The sequence below is a fragment of the Rhinoraja longicauda genome, chromosome 17 (assembly GCF_053455715.1).
Source record: "Rhinoraja longicauda isolate Sanriku21f chromosome 17, sRhiLon1.1, whole genome shotgun sequence".
Taxonomy (NCBI): Eukaryota; Metazoa; Chordata; class Chondrichthyes; order Rajiformes; family Arhynchobatidae; genus Rhinoraja; species Rhinoraja longicauda.
Window position 1 is genome coordinate 7,075,758 of NC_135969.1, and position 27,730 is coordinate 7,103,487.

Consider the following 27,730-nt stretch of genomic DNA (forward strand, 5'->3'; position numbering starts at 1 on the left):
AAAGATAAGATAGTTTGAATTGCAAACCTGGCAACAGATAAAGAAAGACCAGCGGCACAGGCCAATGGGAGACCAAACTAGAGGCAAATATCACAACACAACCACTGGACTCCAAATTATTTTTTTGGAATCTCTTTAAATGTACAAACCAGGCAGTAGATTTGTAACTAGAGAAAAATATAAACTGTGTAACCAACATGTAACCATTGGACATTGGCCAGAGTTTACTGTCCAGTAAACTTTGGAGATATGAAATACTGAAATTGGGCGCCTCAAAGCACTGGATACCATCAATGCAGTTGCCACAAAATCCTCCAGATCCATTGGCAGGACAAGCAAGTCGAAGCTGGTGTCCACTCCCAGACCAGCAGCCCCAATATCAATGCTCTATTTACTCCCAGCCAGTTGCTGTGGTCTGATAACTTCACTTGCATGCCTAATATCAGGCTTCCAACACAGGCAGTCTTATTCAGTCTGAAGAAGGGTCTCGACCCGAAACGTCACCCATTCCTTCTCTCCCGAGATGCTGCCTGACCTGCTGAGTTACTCCAGCATTTTGTGAATAAATACAGTCTACTTCAAGTTTGGCAAAGCTCGAGATTACTGGGATGACAGATAGGGTGGCACGGTGGCGCAGCGGTAGAGCTGCCCCTTACAGTGCTCGCAGCGCCGGAGACCCGGGTTCGATCCTGACTGCGGGTTCTGCCTGTACGGCGTTTGTACGTTCTCCCCGTGACTGCGTGGATTTTCGTAGAGATGTCCTGTTTCCTCCCACACTCCAAAGACGTACAGGTTTGTTGGCTTGGTATGAAATGTAAATTGTCCCTTGCGTGTGTGTAGAGGTTAGTGTTAACGTGCGTGGATCGCTGGTCGGTGCGGACTCGGTGGGCTGAAAGGCCTGTTTCTGCGCTGTATCTCTAAACGAAACGAAACTAAACTCAACTAAAAGCACTTCCAAAATGGTTCCAGAAACAATGATACCAACAGTTGTGACTTGAGGGAATCCCTGGTCCATGATCAAACAAAATGGAGAAGGAATATCCAGGAAGAAACAGAGTCCGTTCACGAGAAGAATGGGGAAACTCTGTGAAACTCTGTGTACTCCCCACAACTGCACTATCAGGCCATTCCCACCCACCTGTGATAAAGGCTGCAATTCACACATAGACTGCATTGGTCACCACACAACCACACAGAAGAAAAGGGTCTAGCTCCTAAAATAGCAGTTGATATGGGATATGCAAGCATTAGCAGTGTGCGTATTAATGAACGTGAACCAGCACCTTTCTGTTAACGGGAAATTGTGGTTAATAAGACCTTTTGAAGTATAAGCTTTGCTGTGAGCACAAGTAAGAATTAGAACCAAAATGTGCAGTAGTGACTAAACACTATGCTTCTCCCAAAGTCTCCATTCATCAAAATCAATGGGGCTGGAGTGCGGAACCAGGGGACCTGCAGAGCCATTGCTGAGATGTATATTTAGCCAGGTTTGCTGGTGGATTTGCAATCTCAAAGTCCCTGTAAAGGAATGTGCACAGTTTAAGAGACAAGAGTCAAGAGTGTTTTATTGTCATATGTCCCAGAAAGAATAATGAAATTCTTACTTGCAACAGCACTACAGAAAATGTAAACATAGTACATAGTTATGTGACTGGGTAAGGAAGTGAAAAATGAATTATAATGTGCGGAAACCAGTTCGGTCGGACTGAAAACAAGAATAGAATAATTCTTTGCTCCTTGGAGCACAGGAGGATGAGAGGTGATCTTATAGAGGTATACAAAATCATGAGAGGAATAAATCGGGTAGTCTTTTGCCCAGAGTTGGGGAATCGAGAACCAGAGGACATATGTTTAAGGTGAGGGGGACAAAAATGTAATGGGAACCTGAGGGGGAACTTTTTTCAACAAAGGGTGGTGGGTGAATGAAACAATCCACCGGGGGAGGTAGTTGAGGCAGGTACTATTGCAGCATTTAAGAAACAGTTAGACAGGTACGTGGGTAGGACAGGTTTAGAGGGATATGGGCCAAAAGCAGACAAGTGGTACTAGTGTAGATGGGGCATGTTGGTCGGCCTTGGCAAGTTGGGCCGAAGGGCCTGTTTCCACGCTGTGTGACTCTGTGACTCTTAAATGAGAATTAATTATAGTGTGTTGTTTCTAGAGATTTGAGTTTCATTTGACTTGAAGCATACAAAATGTACATTCAGGTACAACCAGCAAATAGCAAGGGATATCGGTAAGGAGATTGAAGTAGAAAGTATGGACATCTCACTGAAAACATCCGACTCCAGGTTTACACTGAGATTTTCTTGGAGTTTCGTCTTTTACACTGAGGAAGGATATATTTGCCTTCGAGAGGATGCTGCAAAGGTTCACTCGTATGATTTGAGGTATAAGACGGTTGCCATGTGAACAGAGCTTGTGGGATGGGCCAATGAACTTTGCAGTTTTGAAGAATGGAAGATGCAAAAAAAAAGTAAGATTCTGCACGGGTTTAATGGGGTAGAAGCTGAGGGATTATTTCCATGTTGAAAAATAAAACGTAATAAGGGATTATGATTTTGAACTGAATTGGGGGAGAAATATCTTTACATAGAAAATTATAAACCTTTGGAATTCTCCGCCTCATGCGGGCTGTGGATGTTCAGGCATTTGATATTTTCAAGGAAGAAATTGAAACATCTTTTTTAACTCTAAGAGATTCGAGGGATACGGTGATGAGAAAGAAAGTTGACATGAAGTCGAGCATTGACCAAAGATCATGGAGCAAGCTTTAGTGACATATTGCCAATTCCCATTCCTATTCTTAAGACTGATTGTACTATGAGTTGTAACATGTATGTGCTTTGTTAAAATGTAAATAATTTTATTTTTTTAAAAAGACTGATTGCACATTCAGAAAGGAAAATAATCAAATGATGTTGTGTTCAACAATTGTTTAAAAAGGCATTTGATATGTGGTCTAACCTGATTAGTTGGAAGAGTCAATGGACATCGGAGCCAGAATGTTAATTAACCAAGTTCATTTTCAAACGGAGATAAAGGTGGGCAGCACAGTGGCACAGCGGTAGAGTTGCTGCCTTACAGCGCTTGTAGCACCAGAGACCTGGGTTCGAACCTGACAACGGATGCTGACAGTACGGAGTTTGTACGTTCTCCCCGTGACCGCGTGGATTTTCTCCGAGATCTTCAGTTTCCTCCCACACTCCAAAGTCGTGCAGGTCTGTAGGTTCATTGGCTTGGTGTACAATGTAAAACTGTCCCTAGCGTGTGTAGGGTAGTGTTAATGTGTGGGGATCGCTGGTCGGTGCGGACTCGGTGGGCTGAATGGCCTAGTTTCCATGCTGCATCTCTAAACTAAAACTAAACTGAAACAAAAATAAAGACAAATTAATTTTAAAAACTGGAAATCTAAAGCAAAAAGAGAAAATATTGGAAATGTTCAGAAAGTCAGGCCACGACTGTGGGAAGAGAAACAGGGTTAACATTTCCAGTTGAAGACCCATCCTCAGAACGGCAAAGACACAAGCAGCTTGTAAAGTGGCAGAGAGGGTGGAGGATATATCTCTGGTGGAAAAAACCCAGAGGGACCATGGTGTTAGGCAGGAAATAGGGTTGGGAACACAAGAGATTGCAGATGCTGGAATCTGGAGCCATAAACAAACTGCTGGTGGTATTCAGCAGGCCAGGCAGGATCTGTGGAGGGAGGTAGCCAGTTGACGTATAGGGTTCAGGCCCTTCTCCTGGGCTGAAAGAGTAGAGGGGAGATGGCCAGTATAAAGAGGCAAGGGAGAGGGCAAGGGCTAGCAAGCGAGAGGTGGATCCAGGCGAGGAGGAGGGATGTAGGGAACAGATGAAGTCAAATGGGAGCGGAGTGGAGATTGTGATGGAGACTGGGAGGGGATAGGTGGAGACAACATACCTCCATTATTTGGATTCCAGAACCAGGGGCCACAGTTTAAGAATAAGGGGTAGGCCATTTAGAACGGAGATGAGGAAAAACATTTTCACTCAGAGAGTTGTAAATCTGTGGGATTCTCTGCCTCAGAAGGCAGTGGAGGCCAATTCTCTAGATGCTTTCAAGAGAGAGTTAGATAGAGCTCTTAATGATAGCGGAGTCAGGGGGTATGGGGAGAGGGCAGGAACGGGGTACTGATTGTGGGTGATCAGCCATGATCACATTGATTGGCGGTGCTGGCTCGAAGGGCCAAATGGCCTCCTCCTGCACCTATTGCCTATTTGCTTCCAATCCTCCTTTCTTATCAGATTCCATAATCTGCAGCATTTTGCTTTCACCAATTATCACCTCCTAGTCTGTTGCTAGGCCATTGCTTGGCAGCTCTGACAACACCCCTCCCCCTTTGCCCTGGCTCTCTCCCCTCTCCACTTACGGTTCGGGTGAAATGTCTCAACCCAAAACATCAACCGCCTATTTCTGTCCATAGATGCTGCCTGGCCTGGTGAGTTCCTCCAGCTGCCTGCTCTTTGCTTGTAAGCAAGGCTATACTGGCCAGTCAGTGAGTGAATGGGACGAGAGGGTGAGGACATAGACAAATGAACCGAGGCAAAAGATATGTGGGAGTTGTGAAATATAGAGCAGGTGGGACAGGTCCAGCAGGTCAGGCAAGTCAAGTCCTCCACACCCAGAGAGAAAGAAAGGGAAGGAGAAAAAAACAAGCTGGACTATTACACATACCCACAAATACACGTATACACAGATCGTATATATTCTCCACGTCACCTGCGTGGGGTTTCTCCGAGATCTTCCGTTTCCTCTCACACTCCAAAGGAAGACAGGTTTGTAGGTTAATTCGCTTGATATGAATATAAAAGATTGTCACTAGTGTGTGTAGGGACCGCTGGTCGGTGCGGACTTGGTGGGCCGAAGGGCCTGTTTCCGCGTTGTATCTCTAATCTAAACTAAACTAAACTTGAAGTTGCAGAATTCAATATTGAGTCACAAGGCTGCCGTGTAGCCAGCCTGAAGATGACATGCTGGTTCTCAAGCCTGCATTGAGTCTCGTTCTGGCAGCACAGGAGGCCACAGACTGACAGGCCAGAGTGGGAGGGGGGTGTGGTTTTGAAGTAGCAGGCAACAGGAAACTCAGGAACTCCTGCAGGCTGAAGATGGGTCTTCTGCAAGGCCGGTGCCCCAATCAGTGTTTGGTTTCTCCGTTGTAAAGGAGACCACATAGTGAACAGTGAATACACTGAAGATAGACACAGAATCATGGAGTAACTCAGCAGGACAGGTGGTATCTCTGGAGAGAAGGAATGGGTGACGTTTCGGGTTGAGACCCTTCTTCAGATTGGAAGAAGTGCAAACGAACTGATGCCTCCTTTTGGAAAGACTGTTTGGATCATGGAGTCACCGAGTCAAACAGCTAGATACCCTGCAAACAAGTCCTTCCACCCTCTTGACAACACCGACCAAGTTGGCATACTGGGTGACTCACATTTACCTGCATTTGACGAATCGCTATCTAAACCCTTTCGATCTATGTATCTGTCCAAATAACATTCAAAAATCATAGTTGTACCCCCTTCAATAGCTTCCTCTGGCTGGTCATTCCAGATATGGACCACCCTCTGGGTGAAAGGCCTGCTCCTTGAGGACCTTCTTGAATCTTTCCCCTCTCACCTTCAGCCTATGTCCTCTAGTTTTAGAAACCTCTACCCTGGAAAAAAAAGGTCATGAGCTTTTCTTTTATCCATGCCCTTCGCGATCTTGTACATCTCAATGAAGCCACCCCTCAGCCTCCTAAGCCCCAAAGAAAAAGTCCCACCCTATCTATCCTCTTCAAATATCTAAAGTCCGAAAGCCCAAGTCACAAACTCATGAATCTCTTCCGCACTCTTTCCAAATTAACAATGTCTTTCCCACAGCTGGGTGATCAGAACTGCGCACATTACTCCAAGTGCGGTCTCACCATTGACGTGTACAACTGCATCATGAGGTCCCAACCTTCGTACAGCTCAATAGTATGCAATATGAAGATAAATGTGTCAAAGGCCTTCTTCACCCCCGCTGACCTCCTGACTCACGGCTGTCAGAGAAACATGCAACCTGTAATCCCAGACTGCTCCATTCCACAACACTCTCCAGGGCTCCATTATTTATTGTAATAGCCCTGACTTGGTTTGACAGGACAAAGGTCCCTAGAAGGCGTGAAGGGAAGGGCTGAAAGAACAAGTGTTGCATTGCCTATGGTTTCACGGCAGTTTCATAACTGCCTTGTTATGAAACTTTCAAAAGCCATAGTTGTACCCACTTCAATAGCTTCCTCTGGCCATTCATTCCAGATATGGACCACCCTCTTGAGTGAAAGGGTAGCTTCCTGAGGTCCTTCTTGAATCTTTCCCCTCTCACCTTCCCCTCTCACCTTCAGCCTAAGGTTTCAAGGAGTGGAAGTGTCAATTAGGGAGTCACGCAGAGAACGGTCCCTGTGAAATGTGGTACATCCGTCAAAGAGAAGGTCTACATGTCCTTGGTCAGGCCCAAATTGGAGTATTGTGGAGCTGTATGGGATCCTTTCAACAACAACAACAACAACAAGATCACCCTGGAGAAAGCACAACGCCGAGCAGCTCGCTCTGTATGTAATGACTACAAGCCCAAATCAAGCGTGAATAATATGCTGACTTCTCTCGGATGGGATACCCCTAGAGCTCCGCAGAAGCAGGCGAAGACTTATTGCAATTTACAAGGAGATTCACAAAATCACGCCATCAAATCTCCCGTCATCCCAGAGCACCAACCGCCATGAAACAAGACAAGTTACCGGTCCCTACATCATCAACCCGCTGAGTTTCAATAAACTTTGCTACCAATATTCCCTTTACCCCAGGACGATAAAGGAATGGAATATGTTACCACCCAACACACACGCGCCACTCCCGATGTTCAGTCACTTACAAAGGGGATTGAGCAACTAGATCTCCTCAACTTGGTCAAAAAGGCCCACTTCAAAATGTAATCACCACTCTACTCACTCCGACCTGCGCCAGATAGATAACCACTTATGAGATGTTTGCGCAGTAATCAACCAGAACCAGAACCAAATGCTGGTAGGGGAGGAGAGAGGAAAATGTACCTGGTGACAGAATATCTTTCAAGGTGGTGGGAGTTGGGGAGATTGATCTGGTCAATGTGAAGGCTGGTGAGGGCCAGACGTGAAGGCTGGTGAGGGCCAGACGTGGCTGGTGAGGGCCAGACATGGCTGGTGAGGGGCAGACGTGAAGGCTGGTGAGGGCCAGACGTGGCTGGTGAGGGCCAGAGGTGAAGGCTGGTGAGGGCCAGACGTGAAGGCTGGTGAGGGCCAGACGTGGCTGGTGAGGGCCAGACGTGAAGGCTGGTGAGGGCCAGACGTGGCTGGTGAGGGCCAGACGTGGCTGGTGAGGGCCAGATGTGAAGGCTGGTGAGGGCCAGACGTGGCTGGTGAGGGCCAGACGTGGCTGGTGAGGGCCAGACATGAAGGCTGGTGAGGGCCAGACGTGGCTGGTGAGGGCCAGACGTGAAGGCTGGTGAGGGTCAGACGTGGCTGGTGAGGGCCAGACGTGAAGGCTGGTGAGGGCCAGACGTGGCTGGTGAGGGCCAGACGTGAAGGCTGGTGAGGGCCAGACATGGCTGGTGAGGGCCAGATGTGAAGGCTGGTGAGGGCCAGACGTGAAGGCTGGTGAGGGCCAGACGTGAAGGCTGGTGAGGGTCAGACGTGGCTGGTGAGGGCCAGACGTGGCTGGTGAGGGCCAGACGTGGCTGGTGAGGGCCAGACGTGGCTGGTGAGGGCCAGACGTGAAGGCTGGTGAGGGCCAGGGGAACTCTATCCCTTTCTCCGTCTCACGGGGGAAGAGCAGAGGTGTGGGAGAGGTATGGGATGTGGTCCAGGGCTTTGTGAAGGATAATAAAGGAGAAGCTGTGGTTCTGAAAGAAAGAAGACATTGTTTCAGAGATGTCTTTCAGAGGCAGCGGCGCAGAAAGTCTCTTAATTGGAGCAAAATATGATGGTGATGGAGGAACTGAGAGAATGGAGCAGAGCCGCCACAGGAGGCAGGTTGGGGTGAAGAGTCGAGTGTAAGAAGGAACTGCAGATGCTGGTTTACACCAAAGATAGGCACAAATTGCTGGAGTGACTCAGGGGGACAGGCAGCAACTCTGGTTAGAACGAATGAGTGACGTTTCTTGTCGAGACCCTTCTTCAGTCTGGGCGGCACGGTGGCGCAGCGGTAGAGTTGCTGCCTTACAGCAAATGCAGCGCCGGAGACTCAGGTTCGATCCTGACTACGGGCGCCGTCTGTACGGAGTTTGTACGTTCTCCCCGTGACCTGCGTGGGTTTTCTCCGAGATCTTCGGTTTCCTCCCACACTCCAAAGACGTACAGGTATGTAGGTTAATTGACTGGGTAAATGTAAAAACTGTCCCTCGTGTGTGTAGGATAGTGTTAATGTGCGGGGATCGCTGGGCGGCGCGGACTCGGTGGGCCAAAGGGCCTGTTTCCGCGCTGTATCTCTAAATCTAAAAAAAAATCTAAAAATCTAAGTCACCCATTCCTTCTATCCAGAGATGCTGCCTGTACCACTGAGTTACTCCAGCATTTTGTGCCGATCTTTGGAGTGAAGAGTAGTCAGGATGGCTGTTGGAGTCAGCCAGCTGGTGATGGGTCCAGCCTATCTGCTGAGATGGAGATAGAGGGATTCAAAAAGGCAAGAGGCAGAGATTGACCATGTGTAGGTGGGAGCAGGGCGGAAATTAAAAGCAAATGAATTGTAAATGTTGAGTTCGGCATGAGCACAGGAGGCAACACCAAATGTAGTCACTGATGTACCGGAGAAAGGATTGAGGTAGCAATCCAGGGTAGGAATGAACCAAAGTCCGCCTCACCTATCCCACAAAAAGATGGAGTAGTTTGGGCGCAGGTGAATACCCATAGCTTCCCTTTAGATCTGGTGGAAGTGAGGGGAGTTGAAGTAGAAGTTGTTCAATGTGAGAGTAAGTTCACCCAGTGTTTATGTAGGTGAGTTGCTTGGGCCTCTGCTCATGGAAGAAGCCGACAGCCTTCAGACAATCCAGATGGAGATGTAAAAACAATTGTACACCCATTGTAGTAAAAATGAATCTGTTGGGACCGGGGATATGGAAAAGATCAACAGAACAGCTTATAGTATCATCCTCCTCTGTTGTAGGAGACTACATTTTTAACAACTTTGGTCTTGAATCAAACGGTACTGCAAACATGCCGACTCTTGTGTGCTGTCTCAGTGTAATCTAATATTACCACACTCTTGTGTGGGCATGTTAGGTCGAAGTGCCTGTTTCCATGCTGCATCTCTAAACTTAACTAAGCTATATCCCTCCAAACCTTTCCCAATACAAATATCTATTGATGTATTTGCTGGCTTTACCTTGCACTAAACGTTATTCCCTTATCCTGTATCTGTACACTGTAAATGGCTCGATTGTAATCATGTATTGTCTTTCCGCTGACTGGATAGCATGCAACAAAAGCTTTCCACTGTACCTCAGCTTTTCACTGCCTTAGAGGGAGTACAGAGAAGGTTCACCAGATTGATCCCTGGGATGGCGGGACTTTCATATGAGGAAAGACTGGATAGACTGGGCTTGTACTCGCTGGAATTTAGAAGACTGAGGGGGGATCTTATAGAAACATATAAAATTCTTAAGGGGTTGGAGAGGCTAGATGCGGGAAGATTGTTCCCGATGTTGGGGGAGTCCAGAACCAGGGGTCACAGCTTAAGGATAAGGGGGAAGTCTTTTAGGACCGAGATGAGAAAACATTTCTTCACACAGAGAGTGGTGAGTCTGTGGAATTCTCTGCCACAGAAGGTAGTTGAGGCCAGTTCATTGGCTATATTTAAGAGGGAGTTAGATGTGGCCCTTTTTGCTAAAGGGATCAGGGGGTATGGAGAGAAGGCAGGTACAGGCTACTGAGCTGGATGATCAGCCATGATCATATTGAATGGCGGTGCAGGCTCGAAGGGCCGAATGGCCTATTCCTGCACCTATTTTCTATGTTTCTAGTACACGTGACCATCAACTAAACTGTAACTGCCTTGTACTTAAATATGATTGTGCCCATGTATAGTACGATTTTTATGGAACTGTATGCAAAACACGAATTTCACAGTACCTAGGTACATGTGATAATGAAGTGCTATTGACGATTGACCTTATAGTTCATCAACATACACATAAAATAGAATGCACCCTATTGACCTTTTACGATGGATTAAGTCATAGATACAGTGTGGAAACAGGCCCTTCAGCCCAACTTGCCCACAGAGGCATCACAGAAAAGGATAGGGATCGGATCATTCTACTACAACAGGTCCAGTCAACACAGAACTATAGACAGACAATGCAATAAAATGTAATGTGATAAATATTTTTGCTTCCTGTTACACTACAAATGTATCAAAATGCAGATTGTTATGAATGATAGTACAATATACAAAACCATGCATTACTGCTACATTCTAATGTTTCAATTCACAACATTGCCTCGATCAGACGATGGAAAATGCTGTGAATATTGCTATTTATGTACTTTAATACAGGTAATAGCGCGATGGCTACTACACTCTTTAACGCACTCAGGTAACGTCGGTATTATAGCAGTCAAAAACAATAACTCAGTGGGACAGACAGCAGCTCTGAAGAGAAGGAGTAGGTGACGTTTCGGGTCGAGACCCTTCTTCAGACTGAGAGTCAGGGGAAAGGGAACCGGTGATGTAGAGAGATATAGAACAAATGATGACTAAAAATGTATGAAAGATATGCAAAAAAAGTAATGATGATAAAGGAAACAGGCCACCATTAGCTGCTTGTTAGGTGAAAATGAGTACAGACGGCATGGTGGCGCAGCGGTAGAGTTGCTGCTTTACAGCGAATGCAGTGCCGGAGACTCAGGTTCGATCCTGACTACGGGTGCTGCACTGTAAGGAGTTTGTACGTTCTCCCCGTGACCTGCGTGGGTTTTCTCCGAGATCTTCGGTTTCCTCCCACACTCCAAAGACGTACAGGTATGTAGGTTAATTGGCTGGGTAAAATGTAAAAATTGTCCCTAGTGGGTGTAGGATAGTGTCGCTGGGCGGCACGGACTTGGTGGGCCGAAAAGGCCTGTGTCCGGCTGTATATATATGAGATGATATGATATAAGACGACTTTGAAGGTACGACTTGGGTGGGGGAGGGATGGAGAGAGAGGTGATGCAAGGGTTTCTTGATGTTAGCAAAATCAATATTCATACCACTGGGTTGTAAGCTGCCCAAGCTAAATATGAGATGTGTTTCGTTGCACTCTGACGAAGTAGAAAGCCTCGGGCAGACAGGTCAGTGTGGGAATGGGAAGGGGAATCAGAGTGTTTGGCAACCGGGAGATCAGGATCATCGTCTGTTTTGATCCTGGCTATGAACAATGGGCTTGCTGCATGACAATTATTTTTGTGCACAGGCCGATTCACTTAACAAGTATGAGAGGAAATCAGGCCTCGTTTTATGGGAATTCTCGAAGTGAAAAAAAATACCTCAAAACATTTCCGTGCCTTGTAGTCATCCAGTCAATCGTCATTTTGGATGAAGGAAGCTGTTTATTGTTGCCATTTTATAGCTAATAACTGTTTATAAATTTTCAGCCTTCCAGTCAGCAACGTTCAAAGTTATAGCTTCTGCCTTCAGACTGACATAACGAGGCTATTAAGATATGTTCCTTGCGTTTGAACTGCAGTCGGTGCAGCAATTTGTGGAAATAACCTGAGCAGAGCAATAAGGTGTTAAATGATCTGATAACCTTGTTTGCATTGGGGAATGGGAACTGACTCTCACCACCTGCACTGCCTTCCTCTGTGTGATCCTGGCTAATGAATAGACGAGTCTCTTGCCACCTGCACTAACTACTTCCATCTCTCAGTTGCCTGATTTTAGTCGGAAGATTATTTATATCGGTCTGCGAGACTGGCTGCTACTAATGGAGTTTTATGTTCTGATTTCTGTGTCCTGGTTCAAATGTAAATATCAGAGATGTTACTTCTGAAGTACTTTCCTGACCCATTCCCCTCGTTCCTTCCCACCCCCCCCCCCCCCCCCCCCCCCCACCCCCACTCCCAGATGTAGCCTCTCACAGGCTTCTCAGGCACCCCGTGCCCACTGTTGGTAGAATATGCATTTTATACCATGCTTTTATAGGTCGTTAGCTGGCCTCTGGGACTTCTGTTGGGGACATGGGATGTTAGTATTGAGGACATTGAACAGTTGGAAATCCCAACCCACTGATCACAACTTTTTGACCCATTTCCTTTTACTTTGTGACTTAACCAGTTTCACGCTTTATGCACGATTGTAGCTGGGGCATCTTAGTTGGCATGGGCAAGTTGGGCCGAAGGGCCTGTTTCTTGGCGGTATGACTCTATGACTAAGTGTTTCACGGTGGTGCAGCGGTAGAGTTGCTGCCTTACAGCACCAGAGACCCAGGTTTGATCCTGACTACGGGTGCCATCTATACGGAGTTTGTACATTCTCCCTGTGACCACATGAGTTTTCTCCAGATGCTCCGGTTTCCTCCCACATTCCAAAGACAATAGACAGACAATAGACAATAGACAATAGGTGCAGGAGGAGGCCATTCGGCTCTTCGAGCCAGCACCGCCATTCAATGTGATCATGGCTGATCATCCTCAATCAGTACCCCGTTCCTGCCTTCTCCCCATACCCCCTGACTCCGCTATCCTTAAGAGCTCTATCCAGCTCTCTCTTGAATGCATTCAGAGAATTGGCCTCCACTGCCTTCTGAGGCAGAGAATTCCACAGATTCACCACTCTCTGACTGAAAAGGTTTTTCCTCATCTCAGTTCTAAATGGCCTACCCCTTATTCTTAAACTGTGGCCCCTTGTTCTGGACTCCCCCAACATTGGGAACATGTTTCCTGCCTCTAACGTGTCCAACCCCTTAATAATCTTATACGTTTCGATAAGATCTCCTCTCATCCTTCTAAATTCCAGTGTATACAAGCCTAGTCGCTCCAGTCTTTCAACATATGACAGTCCCGCCATTCCGGGAATTAACCTAGTAAACCTACGCTGCACGCCCTCCATAGCAAGAATAGCAAGACGTAGAGGTTTGTAGGTTAATTGGTTTAGCTAAAGATTCTAAACTGTGCCTAATGTGTAGAATAGTGGTGATGTGCAGTGTGGTCGCTGATCGGCACAGACTCGGTGGGCCGAAGGGCCTGTTTCCTTGCTAAACTAAACTAAGATGTTGCCGTGAATTTCAATTAACAGTTTTTTCAGTTCCAATGTAACACATCATGTTCTAATCAGCTATCCAACATGAGGCTTGCCAGTTGGGGGCATAATTGATTAAATAGGAAATATAAACGGTTCATAATTATAATTATTACCATGCTTTCCACCTTCACCTCCACATAAAGCTATTCCAAAAGACTTTGTCTTTCTAAACATAACTTTGGTGCTGCATTGATTTTGATGTTTGTGTAATTCAAAACTATAATTTAAAGGAAAAACTCCCCAGACAAACCGACCTCTTGGTGTGCTCCTTGTAATTAGAGACATTGTGTACAGCCCCACTGCACTGAGTGCTTTAAACTAAGTAGTGGCTTTAAACTAAGTAGTGGGGGGGAGGGGTTAACAAATTGTGAATATGAAGATGAGGTAAAAGGGAATACAGGAGATATTGCAAAAGACTCTCGGAAGAATGGGAACAGAAGTTCTAGAGGGGAAAAGAAATTAAGGGCAGGGCCAATTGTGAACGATGTGAGAGGGGAGGTAAATACAGAAGTTAAAGTGTTGTACTTAAATGCGCGTAGTATAAAAAATAAAGTGGACGAGCTTGAGGCTCAGTTAGTCATGGGCAAGTATGATGTTGTAGGGATCACTGAGACATGGCTACAAGAGGACCAGGGCTGGGAACTGAATATTCAGGGGTACACAACGTATAGAAAAGACAGACAGGTGGGCAGAGGGGGTGGGGTTGCTCTGATGGTAAGGAATGATATTCATTCCCTTGCAAGGGGTGACATAGAATCAGGAGATGTTGAATCAGTATGGATAGAAATGAGAAATTGTAAGGGTAAAAAGACCCTAATGGGAGTTATCTATAGGCCCCCAAACAGTAGCCTCGACATAGGGTGCAAGTTGAATCAGGAGATAAAATTGGCGTGTCAAAAATGTAATGCTACGGTGGTTATGGGAGATTTCAACATGCAGGTAGACTGGGAAAATCAGGTTGGAAATGGACCCCAGGAAAGAGAGTTTGTAGAGTGCCTTCGAGATGGATTCTTAGAACAGCTTGTACTGGAGCCTACCAGGGAGAAGGCAATTCTGGATTTAGTGTTGTGTAATGATCCTGATCTGATAAGGGGACTAGAGGTAAAAGAGCCATTAGGAGGCAGTGATCACAACATGATAAGTTTTACTCTGCAAATGGAAAGGCAGAAGGGAAAATCGGAAGTGTCGGTATTACAGTATAGCAAAGGGGATTACAGAGGCATGAGGCAGGAGCTGGCCAAAATTGACTGGAAGGAGGCCCTAGCAGGGAAGACGGTAGAACAGCAATGGCAGGTATTCCTGGGAATAATGCAGAGGTTGCAGGATCAATTTATTCCAAAGAGGTGGAAAGACTCTAAGGGGAGTAAGAGACACCTGTGGCTGACAAGAGAAGTCAGGGACAGCATAAAAATTATGGAGAGGAAGTATAACATAGCAGAGAAGAGTGGGAAGACAGAGGATTGGGACTCTTTTAAAGAGCAACAAAAGTTAACTAAAAAGGCAATACGGGGAGAAAAGATGAGGTACGAGGGTAAACTAGCCAATAATATAAAGGAGGATAGCAAAAGTTTTTTTAGGTACGTGAAGAGGAAAAAAATAGTCAAGGCAAATGTGGGTCCCTTGAAGACAGAAGCAGGGGAATTTATTATGGGGAACAAAGAAATGGCAGACGAGTTAAACCGTTACTTTGGATCTGTCTTCACTGAGGAAGATACACACAATCTCCCAAATGTTCTAGGGGCCGGAAAACCTAGGGTGATGGAGGAACTGAAGGAAATCCACATTAGGCAGGAAATGGTTTTGTGTAGACTGATGGGACTGAAGGCTGATAAATCCCCAGGGCCTGATGGTCTGCATCCCAGAGTACTTAAGGAGGTGGCTCTAGAAATAGTGGAAGCATTGGAGATCATTTTTCAATGTTCTATAGATTCAGGATCAGTTCCTGTGGATTGGAGGATTTGCAGATGATACTAAGTTGGGGGGAAGTGTGAATTGTGAGGAAGATGCAATAAGGCTGCAAGGTGACTTGGACAGGTTGTGTGAGTGGGCGGATACATGGCAGATGCAGTTTAATGTAGATAAGTGTGAGGTTATTCACTTTGGAAGTAAGAATAGAAAGGCAGATTATTATCTGAATGGTGTCAAGTTAGGAGGAGGGGGAGTTCAACGAGATCTGGGTGTCCTAGTGCATCAGTCAATGAAAGGAAGCATGCAGGTACAGCAGGCAGTGAAGAAAGCCAATGGAATGTTGGCCTTCGTAACAAGAGGAGTTGAGTATAGGAGCAAAGAGGTCCTTCTACAGTTGTACCGGGCTCTGGTGAGACCGCACCTGGAGTACTGTGTGCAGTTTTGGTCTCCAAATTTGAGGAAGGATATTCTTGCTATGGAGGGCGTGCAGCGTAGGTTCACTAGGTTAATTCCCGGAATGGCGGGACTGTCGTATGTTGAAAGGCTGGAGCGATTGGGCTTGTATACACTGGAATTTAGAAGGATGAGGGGGGATCTTATTGAAACATATAAGATAATTAGGGGATTGGACACATTAGAGGCAGATAACATGTTCCCAATGTTGGGGGAGTCCAGAACAAGGGGCCACAGTTTAAGAATAAGGGGCAGGCCATTTAGAACGGAGATGAGGAAGAACTTTTTCAGTCAGAGGGTGGTGAAGGTGTGGAATTCTCTGCCTCAGAAGGCAGTGGAGGCCAGTTCGTTGGATGCTTTCAAGAGAGAGCTGGATAGAGCTCTTAAGGATAGCGGAGTGAGGGGGTATGGGGAGAAGGCAGGAACGGGGTACTGATTGAGAGTGATCAGCCATGATCGCATTGAATGGCGGTGCTGGCTCGAAGGGCTGAATGGCCTACTCCATCACCTATTGTCTATTGTCTATTGTCTAGGCAACCTGACCTAACACACCAGGTGCGAGACAAGTCAATAGAAACTCGTGAAAAACTAAAGTGTAATCAGACAAAGAAGGAACACGGTTGCGGGCTGCAACACACACGGATCAAAGGTGCTGCCTGGTGTCATCACATGATTTTCCTCGGGATTGTGCATCCTGGATATATTCAAGTGTCAGTACTGCAAGATGGGTCACAATTTTAACACCACAGCACACATAATAGCCTTCCATTAAGAAAGCTCTCACTGTCACAGCTCACACATGAATCATGGCCATTCAACAAGGTACACTGTTTTTAGCTGTACCTCATTAAGTCAGCATTCTCATGAAAAAGAAAAAGCTCCACTTTGGCGAGTTTACCTAAGACCGGACGCTTTTATTGAATAGGGTGAACTTTATATTGCTTCGTGCGAATTAATGCTATCTCAATAAATATTATGGCTAATAAACATCTCTCTTCACATAAACATTTTATTTTGTGGAGTGATACAAATATTCACGAGGCTTCGCACTGCAATATTGCACAATGTCAAAGATGTTAATTTATCAGAGTTAATGGATTTACATTGGAAAATTTTAATCTTATCAATTCTGTATACATATGCAAGGACACTCATAATCTTTAATGGCATTCAGAGTAAAGTGAACAAAACATTTCTGGTACAGCTATCAAAGAGAACGCAGCAATTTTGAAGAGTATGTGGCAGAACTGGTTTATAATGCCCAATGGTTAGTCTGGTGTTACCTGCAGCAACACCTTGTTTCATTTTTCAATAGCATTACAGCAAACATTCAATTTTTATAAAGTAGACATGCTCAAGGATTACTTATGCCCCTGCATTGATTTAATATGTGTAGGAAGGAACTGCAGGTGCTGGTTTAAACCGAAGATAGGCACAAAATGTTAGAGTAACTCAATGGGACAGGCAGCATCTCTGGATATCTCGGACTATCTTTGATTGGACTTCACTGAATTTACCTTGCACTAAACATTATTCCCTTATCATGTATCTGTACACTGTGAATGGCTCAATTGTGATTATGTATTGCCTTTCTGCTGACTGGTTAGCACGCAACAAAAGCTTCTCATTGTGCACATGACAATAAACTAAACTAAACTGGACTATACTAAATGCTCTTCTAAGTGGTTGCTCCACATATGAGCCACCCGAACTGTTAACGACATCACAGCTGAAGGAGATTCTGCACTCACCCAATATCCATACATATCACATCACATCACAGCATAGTAAATGTGAGGGCAACAATATCAGAGAGAGTTGGTTAACTTAAAAACTGGAGAGTGCATCTAAGGTTAAGGGGCCCAAGTTTTCCCCTTTTACTGTAAATGGCAAAACCGTCTGACTTTTTAAGTAATTAACAAGTTGCTAATGTCACTTCAAGAACATGTGGTTTTGAATTATCTAATGCTTTAAAATGTGATTTAGCAATCAAAGAAAATACAAGGAACTCTTTGCAATGGATCTGCGCATAGATTGGCAATAAACTAATAAGTTAACTTAACGGAACATGGCCAGATTTTGTTTACATATTTTCCTCAGAGCAAAATGGGTTATGTACGTGTTAAAAAGCACAGAGTTATGATCGTTTCCAAGCATCTGTGAGTCAGTCTTAATACTGGGAACCATCAGTGGATTTTCGGGAAGTGTGGAAGTCCCATAAGGTTACAAGGGACAGAAGTTTACCTTTCAAAAAGCCTGCTCTCAACTTGATAAATCTTGTGTAGGAAAATAACTGCAGATGCTGGTACAAATCGAAGGCATCACAAAATGCTGGAGTAACTCAGCGGGTCGGGCAGCATCTCAGGAGAGAAGGAATGGGTGACGTTTCAGGTCGAGACCCTCCTTCAGACCGAAACGTCACCCATTCCTTCTCTCCTGAGATGCTGCCTGACCCGATGAGTTACTCCAGCATTTTGTGATATCCTTGATAAATCTGAAAGACACTGCATAATTTAAGGAGCACAAAGAAAAATAAATGCATTTCTATTATCACTTTTCATGACCTTACCTCATGTTTTAAACTCAATGAAGATTCACGATTCTTAAAGGTGGCAGAGAGAGCTGAAAAGGCAACTAAGAACGTTTGTAAGCATTATAAATAAGGAGATTGAAATCCACAGCAGGGAGGTCATGCTAAACTTTTATAAATTGCTGATTGGACTTCCAAGAAGGGTCTCGACCCAAAACGTCACCTATTCCTTTTCTCCAGAGATGCTGTCTTACCCGCTGAGTTAATCCAGCTTTTTGTATCTATCCTCAATTGCAACATTGTTTTGTATGCCACACGTCAGGAAAAATATCAAAACCAGGGAGAAGTTATGAAGATTATAGCATAAACCAGAGTCTTCAGTTATGCAAAGAGCTTCATCAGGTAGATTCATTTTAAAGCACGGCATAAGGTGAGAACAAATAGACCTGTTGAAAGATATGAGGGGATTTGCGAGTAAGCTTGCTTCCTTTATTAAATCAAAGTTCACAGATTTGAAAGAATTCTCAAAAGACTGGAGGGAAAAGGTGCAAAGTATAATGTACTTCGACAATTCACCATTACCTCCTATAAGTAATGCTACTGAATCAACTTCCAGCTAACAGTAGTGCCAGAAAAGATTTATCTAGGTCTGCCATAGAAGCACTCTGCATAGCCTCTAATTTATAATGAAATGCTAATATGGAACATACCATCAATGAAAAAGAATGAAAGTTAATGGAAAGATATGAGATCAGCACACCTAATCTCAGAGCAATGTCCAAGTTCAGGAACAGCTTCTTCCCGACTGCCATCAGGCTACTAAACACTACAACCTCCATTAAGCTCTGACCTACATTGATTATTATTGTTATGATTGCACTATTATTGTTGTTTGTCTTTTATGTGTACATATGCGTGTGTGTGTGTGTGCGTGTGTGCGTGCGTGTGAGAGAGAGAGAGCACGTATGTATATATACACACTGAACTTTTTTTACTCGTTTATTATATTGTTTACAGAGTACTATCTTTACATATTCTGTTGTGCTGCTGCAAGTAAGAATGTAATGGTTCTATCTGGGAGATATGACAATAAAACACTCTTAACTCTTGACTGTTAAAAGACTGTTGCATTTACAATATTCCTTATTATAAGTAAAGTTTCACTTACTTATTAAGACACCAAAGAAGGTTGTGCAGCCCTTTTGGGCCCATGCCAACTCTGAGCAGAGTAATCCCATCAATCCCATTTCCCTTCTTACTTGCCGGCAATTTACCTGGCAATTTGCTCTCTCAAGTAGCCACCCACTCCCCAATATTCTTTATCGCTACTTTCAAACCAATGGGAAATTTGCCGTAGCCTGTTAATGAAAATAAATATGGGAGCAGTGAGGGGAACCCAGATTAGATTACCTAGATTGTTATTCAGGATGTGTAGGAAGGAACTGCAGATGCTGGGTTCAATTCTTCAGTCTGAAGAAGGGTCTCGACCCAAAACGTCACCCATTCCTTTCCTCCAGAGATGCTGCCGGTCCAGCATTTACTGTTACTCCAGCATTTTGTGCCTACCTTATTATGCAGGATGATGACCTTCACAAACCATGAGATCATAATCTCGACTGTAAACGCCACAGGTGCCCATTGTGCCCTAACCCTTTGTTATCTATCCTCTGAAACACTTGCTTCCCCTTGCCAGGTCCTACTCAGATTTGTGAAATGATCTTCCTTCTGTTTAAGAGCCCTGATGTAGTTTAGATCCGATCAAGTTCCACATGAAACCTGTGTGCAGATTTTGCGTAAGTGATCATTCGGAATGTGCAATCGTGACTAATCTGTTTTTCCCATCGACATGATCCCATCGTCAGAACCTTGTAGTGAGATATAAATCGGCACAAAACTATTCTTGGATATAATCAGCTGAAATTCCATGTGGTCTGAGGTGAAACCAGACCAGCATATCTGGCCGGGTAGAAACATATTTTGATGTGAATAGCAGAAAGGCACTTAAAATAGTCACTATGCAAAATATCACAGTTACACGGTACAGAAACAGGCCCTTCGACCCACCATATCCATGCTGACCATTGAGCACATCAATTCTAATCCCATTAACGAGTACTTAAACCATAGTCTTTTCTGCCTTGGAGAAAACGAGAGCCCTTCCAGATAATTTTAAAATGTGGTAGAAGTACCTGGTTCCACCATCTTCTCAGGCAATGTGCTCCAAATTGCAATGACCCTCTGAGTGAAAAGAAAATTCTCAAATTCTTTGGAATTTGTTTACCTAAATCTCTGATGTTTGGATATCTGTGTTATGCGGCAAAAAATCTCACTATCCACCCAATCTTTGCACTTTATAATTTTGTACACTTCTATCAGATCCCACATCAACAGCTAAAGAATACATACCCAGCCTATCCTCATAATGGCAGCACAGCGGTAGAGTTGGTGCCTTACAGTGCCAGAGACCCACGATCGTCCTGACTTCGAGTGATGTTTGCACGGAGCTTGTACGTTCTCCCCGTGACCGCGTGCTCCGATTTCCTCCTACACACTAAAGACGTACCGGTTTGTCGGTTAATTGGCTTTAGTAAATATTGTAAATTGTCCCTAGAGTGTTGTGTGTGCTAATGTAACGTGGATCGCTGGTCGGCACGGATTTGGTGGGCACAAGGGCCTGTTTCCACACTGTATCTCTAAACTAAACTAAATTAAACTCAACTCAAACATTCCACCCCACACATCTCCTCTGCACCCTCTGATTACAATTGTAATAAATCCTTAAAATCTTGATTTTGCAAATTCCCCCTTAGTTAAGCCAACATTGATGTTGCAAAATTCTCACCAAACCTGCATTGTGGCAATCAAAATAAATCCTGCAGATGCAGGAATTCTGAGCATAAGACCATAGAAGATGGAAGCAGTAGACCATCTAGCCCCTCAGGCCTACCCTATGATTCAATATAATCATGGCTGATCTGACCCAGGCCTTAACTCCTCAGGCTCTTATAGCTCCGAACGTCAATTTTATAAAAATGTATTAATTTCCTCCTTAAATACTCCCAGTGATCTAATTTCTACATACCTCTGGGGTAGAGAAATGCAGAGATTCATCAATCACTGCCAGAAGATGCACTTCCATTTTAAATGGCCACACCCTTAGACAAGGAGTGTTGGGTCTGAAATGCTAACTATTTCTCTTTTCGCGGATACTGTTTCAAATTCATCATTGCATTTGAATTGGCAGCTAAACATATGAAAGCTTCACAATAATTGCCCGTTTTCTCATTTCAGTGCTTCCAATAGTTCCTATTGTCATGCTTCTCTCCGAATTCAATCTGCACTTTTAAATCGTGAGACTATGCCCAACCTACTTTTTTTTCCAATGTTGTGCACAGGATGATGTTATCCATCTCTTGCCCAGAGTAGGGGAATCGACAACCAGAGGACATAGGATCAAGGTAAAGGGGAAAAGATTTAACAGGAATCTGAGGGGAAACCCTTTCATACAAAGGGTGGTGGGTGTATGGAACAAGCTGCCAGAGGAGGTAGTTGAGGCCGGGACGTTTAAGAAACAGTTAGACAGGTACATGGATAGGACAGTTTGGAGGGATATGGACCAAGCGCAGGCAGGTGGGACTAGTGTAGCTGGGACATGATGGCCAGTGTGGGCAAATTGGGTCCAAGAGCCTATATCCACATTGTATCACTCTATGACTCTATTTAGTGCGCAATAGGTTTGCTGAGCCATTTGAGAAGTGGTTAAGAGTCAGCCACATTGTTGGGGCAGGAGTGACATATAAAGATCCAACTGAGTGCCAGATTACTCTCCATAAAGGATATTAGTGAACTCAATGGGGTTTTTTTTAAACAAAATGCTAGCATTTTATACCAGACCTATTTAATTTATTTTTAATTTTCTCAGCTGCCAAAATGGGATTAACACTCTACTCCCTGGACCTGGTTACTGGTCCTTTAACATAACGACATCGCCGTTGTATCCTATCGTTACAAATTGTTTCATACATCCAAACCAGTGGAAATCGTTGCTCCTTCAAGATTACCCTTAAATCTAATGCGAGGTTCAACAACATCTTATAAGATCATAAGTGATAGCAGCAGATTTAGGCCATTCAGCCCATCAAATCTACTCCGCCATTCAATTATGGCTGATCTATCTCTCCCTCCTAACCCCATTCTCCTGCCTTAATCCCTGACATGCATACTAATCAAGAATCTATCTCTGCCTTAATATCCACTGACTTGGTCTCCACAGCATTCTGTGGCAAAGAATTCCACAGATTCACCACCCTCTAACTGAAGAAATTCCTCCTCATCTCCTTCCTAAAGGAACGTCCTTTAATTCTGAGGCTATGACCTCTAGTCCTAGACTCTCCCACTGGTGGAAACAATAATTCTTTAACAACCTGACTACGGGTGCTGTACCGTAAGGAGTTTGTACGTTCTCCCCGTGACCTGCGTGGGTTTTCTCCGAGATCTTCGGTTTCCTCCCACACTCCAAAGACGTACAGGTATGTAGGTTAATTGACTGGGTAAATGTAAAAATTGTCCCTAGTGTGTGTAGGATAGTGTTAATAGTGAAAAGGCCTGTTTCCGCGCTGTATCTGAAATATGAAAAATAAAAATATGAAATTTCTACTTGCTTTTGTAAAACATTTTCATTGTGACATAAATTGTATTGACTAGCTTCTTGTGAAGAATGGTTTCAGGATCATTTCCTTCCATTCTACCTTACCTGTGACTTTCTTTAGATACTCTTGGCACCAATGATTATATCCGAGTCATCTTCCTCTGCCTCCTGGCCTGTAAATAGAATATTTTTTGAACTCATGAATTGGCAATCTGTTTACCTGTTTATTGGATATGCGTGGGATTTTATGAAATGAGAAATAGGGACTGAGAGACTTCAGATTTTAGATTTAGATTTAGAGATACAGCTCAGAAACAGGCCCTTCAGCCCTTTGAGTCCGCGCCGCCCAGCGATCCCCGCACATTAACACTATGCTACACCCACTAGGGACAATTTTTACATTTGCCCAGTCAATTAACCTACATACCTGTACGTCTTTGGAGTGTGGGAGGAAACCGAAGATCTCAGAGAAAACCCACGCAGGTCACGGGGAGAACGTACAAACTCCGTACAGACGGCGCCCGCAGTCAGGATCGAACCTGAGTCTCCGGCGCTAAATTCGCTGTAAGGCAGCAACTCTACCGCTGCGCCACCGTGCCGCCTTCAGACACCCTTCCCTGGCCCATTGGCACCGTGCAGCCTGTACACTTTACCACAGTGTTGGTTTAAGACAGATCTTAAGGATACTATCCTTTTTGGTTCTCCTGCAAAGATTGTCAGCTTTGATGAAGGAGAGGAAATGGTGCAGGGAGCAGGGATTTAGATTCTTAGATCACTGGGATCTGTTTTGGGGTAAGGGGGAATTGTACAAAAGGGACAGATTGCACCTTAACAGGTGGGGAACCAGCATTCTGGCAGGCACGTTTGCCACTGCTACACGGGTGGTTTTAAACTAAATAAGAGGTGGGGGGTGTCAAATGGGATAGTCAAGGATGGAGTTAAAGGGAAAGAGAGTAAAGGGATAGTTAATGACCCCAGAATTAATGGGAAAGAAAGCTCACAAAGAGATAGGAGAGGCTGGCCAAGTGTAATAGGGATCGATGTGAAGGGTGAGATGAGTAAGGAATTAAAAGTTTTGTATATGAATGCGCGAAGTACAAGAAGTAAAGTAGATGAGCTTGAGGCTCAGTTAGAGGTTGGTAGATATGACATTGTGGGGATTACAGAGACGTGGCTGCAGGAGGATCAGGCCTGGGAACTTAATATTCAGGGTTATACATCCTATAGAGAGGACAGGCAGGTGAGCAGAGGTGGTGGGGTAGCTCTGCTGGTGAGGGATGAAATTCAGTCCCTTGCGAGGGACGACATAGGGACTGACGAGGTAGAGTCACTGTGGACAGAGTTGAGGAATTGTAAAGGCAGGAAGACACTAACTGGAGTTATCTACAGACCCCCGAATAGTAGCCCGGATGTTGGGTGTAAGATGCAGCAGGAGTTAAAACTGGCATGTAACAAAGGTAATGCCACTGTGGTGATGGGCGATTTCAATATGCAGGTAGACTGGGAAAATCAGTTTGGTTCAGGACCCCAAGAAAGAGAGTTTGTAGAGTGCCTCCGAGATGGATTCATAGAGCAGCTTGTAATGGAGCCGACCAGAGAAAAGGCAATTCTGGATTTAGTATTGTCCAATGAACCAGATTTGATAAGAGAACTCGAGGTAAAGGAACTGCTTAGAGGTGGTGATCATTATATGATTAGTTTTAATCTGCAATTTGAGAAGGAGAAGGTTAAATCAGAAGTGTCAGTGTTGCAGTTGAACAAAGGGGACTATGAAGGCGTGAGAGAGTAGTTGGCCAACGTAGACTGGAAAGGGATCCTAGCAGGATTAACGGTGGAACAGCAATGGCAGGAATTTCTGAACATAATCCGGAAGACGCAGGATCATTTCATTCCAAAAAGGAAGAAAGATTCTAAGGGGAGTAGGAGGCAACTGTGGCTGACAAGGGAAGTTAGGGATGGAATAAAACTAAGAGAAAAGATGTATAACACAGCAAAGAGTAGCCGGAAGCAAGAGGATTGGGAAACTTTCATAGGACAACAAAAGGTAACAAAACAGGCAATACGGGCTGAAAAGATAAAGTACGAGGGGAAGCTGGCCAAGAATATAAAGAAGGACAGTAAAAGCTTCTTTAGATATGTTAAGAGAAAAAGAGTAGCAAAGTCAAATGTGGGTCCCTTGAAGGCAGACACGGGTGAAATTATTATGGGTAACAAGGAAATGGCAGAAGAGTTGAACAGGTACTTCGGATCTGTCTTCACCAAGGAAGACACAAACAATCTCCCAGATGTACTAGAGGACAGAGGATCTAGGGGGGTAAACGAACTGAAATAAATTTTCATTAGGCGAGAAATAGTATTGGGTAGACTGATGGGACTGAAGGATGATAAATCCTCTGGGCCTGATGGTCTGCATCCCAGGATCCTCAGGGAGGTGGCTCTAGAAATAGTGGATGCATTGGTGATCATTTTCCAATGTTCAATAGATTCAGGAGCAGTTCCTGTGGATTGGAGGATAGCTAATGTTATCCCACTTTTCAAGAAAGGAGCGAGAGAGAAAACGGGGAATTACAGACCAGTTAGCCTGACTTCGGTGGTGGGAAAGATGCTGGAGTCAATTATTAAGAGGTAATAACGGTGCATTTGGATAGCAGTAAAAGGATAAGTCTAAGTCAGCATGGATGTATGAAAGGGAAATCATGCTTGACTAATCTTCTGGAATTTTTTGAGAACGTGACAAGTAAAATGGATGAAGGGGAGCCAGTGGATGTAGTTAATTTAGACTTCCAGAAAGCCTTTGATAATGTCCTGCATGGGAGATTGGTGACCAAAATTAGAGTACATGGTATTGGGGGTAGGGTGCTGACATGGATAGAAAATTGGTTGGCAGACAGGAAGCAAAGAGTAGGAGTAAACGGGTCCTTTTCAGAATGGCAGGCAGTGGCGAGTGGAGTGCCGCAAGGCTCGGTGTTGGGGCCGCAACTGTTTACCATATATATTAATGATTTGGAAGAGGGAATTAGAAGCAACACTAGCAAGTTTGCGGATGACACAAAGCTGGGTGGCAGTGTAAACTGTGAAGAGGATGTTAGGAGGTTGCAGGGTGACCTGGACAGGTTGAGTGAGTAGGCAGATGCTTGGCAGATGCAGTATAATATAGATAAATGTGAGGTTATCCACTTTGGCGGCAGAAACAAGGAGGCAGATTATTATCGCAATGGAGTTAGGTTAGGTTAGGTAAGGGGGAGGTGCAGCGAGACCTGGGTGTCTTTGTACACCAGTCACTGAAAGTTGGCGTGCAGGTACAGCAGGCAGTGAAGAAAGCTAATGGAATGTTGGCCTTCATAACAAGAGGATTTCAGTATAGGAGTAAAGAGGTTCTTCTGCAGTTGTATCGGGCCCTGGTAAGACCACATCTGGAGTATCGTGTACAGTATTGGTCTCCTAATTTGAGGAAGGACATCCTTGTAATTGAGGCAGTGCAGCGTAGGTTCACGAGATTGATCCCTGGGATGGCGGGACTGACATATGAGGAAAGATTGAAAAGACTAGGCTTGTATTCACTGGAGTTTAGAAGGATGAGAGGGGATCTTATAGAAACATACAAAATTATAAAAGGATTAGACAAGCTAGATGCAGGAAAAATGTTCCCAATGTTGGGCGAGTCCAGAACCAGGGGCCACAGTCTGAGAATAAAGGGGAGGCCATTTAAAACTGAGGTGAGAAAAAACTTTTTCACCCAGAGTTGTAAATTTGTGGAATTCTCTGCCACAGAGGGCAGTGGAAGCCAGATCACTGGATGGATTTAAGAGAGAGTTAGATAGAGCTCTAGGGGCTAGTGGAATCAAGGGATAAGGGGAGAAGGCAGGCACGGGGTATTGATTGGGGACGATTAGCCATGATCACAATGAATAGCGGTGCTGGCTCAAAGGGTCGAATGGCCTCCTCCTGCACCTATTTTCTATGTTTCTATGTTTCTATGAGACGGACATGGAGGATAGTAAGGTTAGTGTGGGGTAAGCTAAAATGGTAGGGCTTTTCGAGATCAAGAAGGAGATGATGTTAGGTCTCTTGAAGAGCATTTCAATGGTTAAGACCACAGGTCTCTTGGGCTCTATCTCAGGTTATTGAGAGAGGAAAGAGAGGAGATTGCTGAGGCTTTGTCAAAGATCTTTGTCTCCTCCCCAGTTGTACGCGAGGTCTCAGAGACTGGAGAGTGGCCAAAGTTGTTCCTTTGTTTAAATGGGGAAATGGAGACAATCCGGTAAATGATGGGCCACTGAGCCTTGCATCAGCGGTGGGAAGTCTACTGGAGAAGCTTCTCAGGGAGAGGATCTACTTGCATTTGGTGAATGGGCAAATTAGAGCCAGTCAGCATGGCTTTGTCCTGGGGATGTCGTGTCTTATAAACTTGATTGAGTTTTTTGAGGAGATGACGAAGGTGTTTTATGAGGGTAGGGGCAGTGCATATTATCTACATAGACCTTTTAGTAAGGCATTTGCAAGGACCCTCATGAAAGGCCGAGCCAGAAGATTAAGATGCAAGGGATCGACGAAAATGTAAATGTAGTTTACAGACGGCATAACAATTGGTGGAATTGCAGACAGTGAAGAAGACTATCAAAGAAGGATTATAAATCAACTATGGAGAAATGGCAGATGGAATTTCATCCAGGCAAATGTTGCTCCTTGGGAGGTCAAATATAAGGGAAAAGTATACAATTAGTGGCAGGCCCATAAACAACACTGGTATGCAAAGGGCTGTTGGGGTCCAAGTCCATAGCTCCCTGAAAGTAGCTACCCAAGTAGATGGAGCAGTAAAGAAGGTGCATGGCATGCTTTCTTTAATCAGCTGTGGCATTATAATGATTTGGTTGGATGGCATTTACATTATTAGG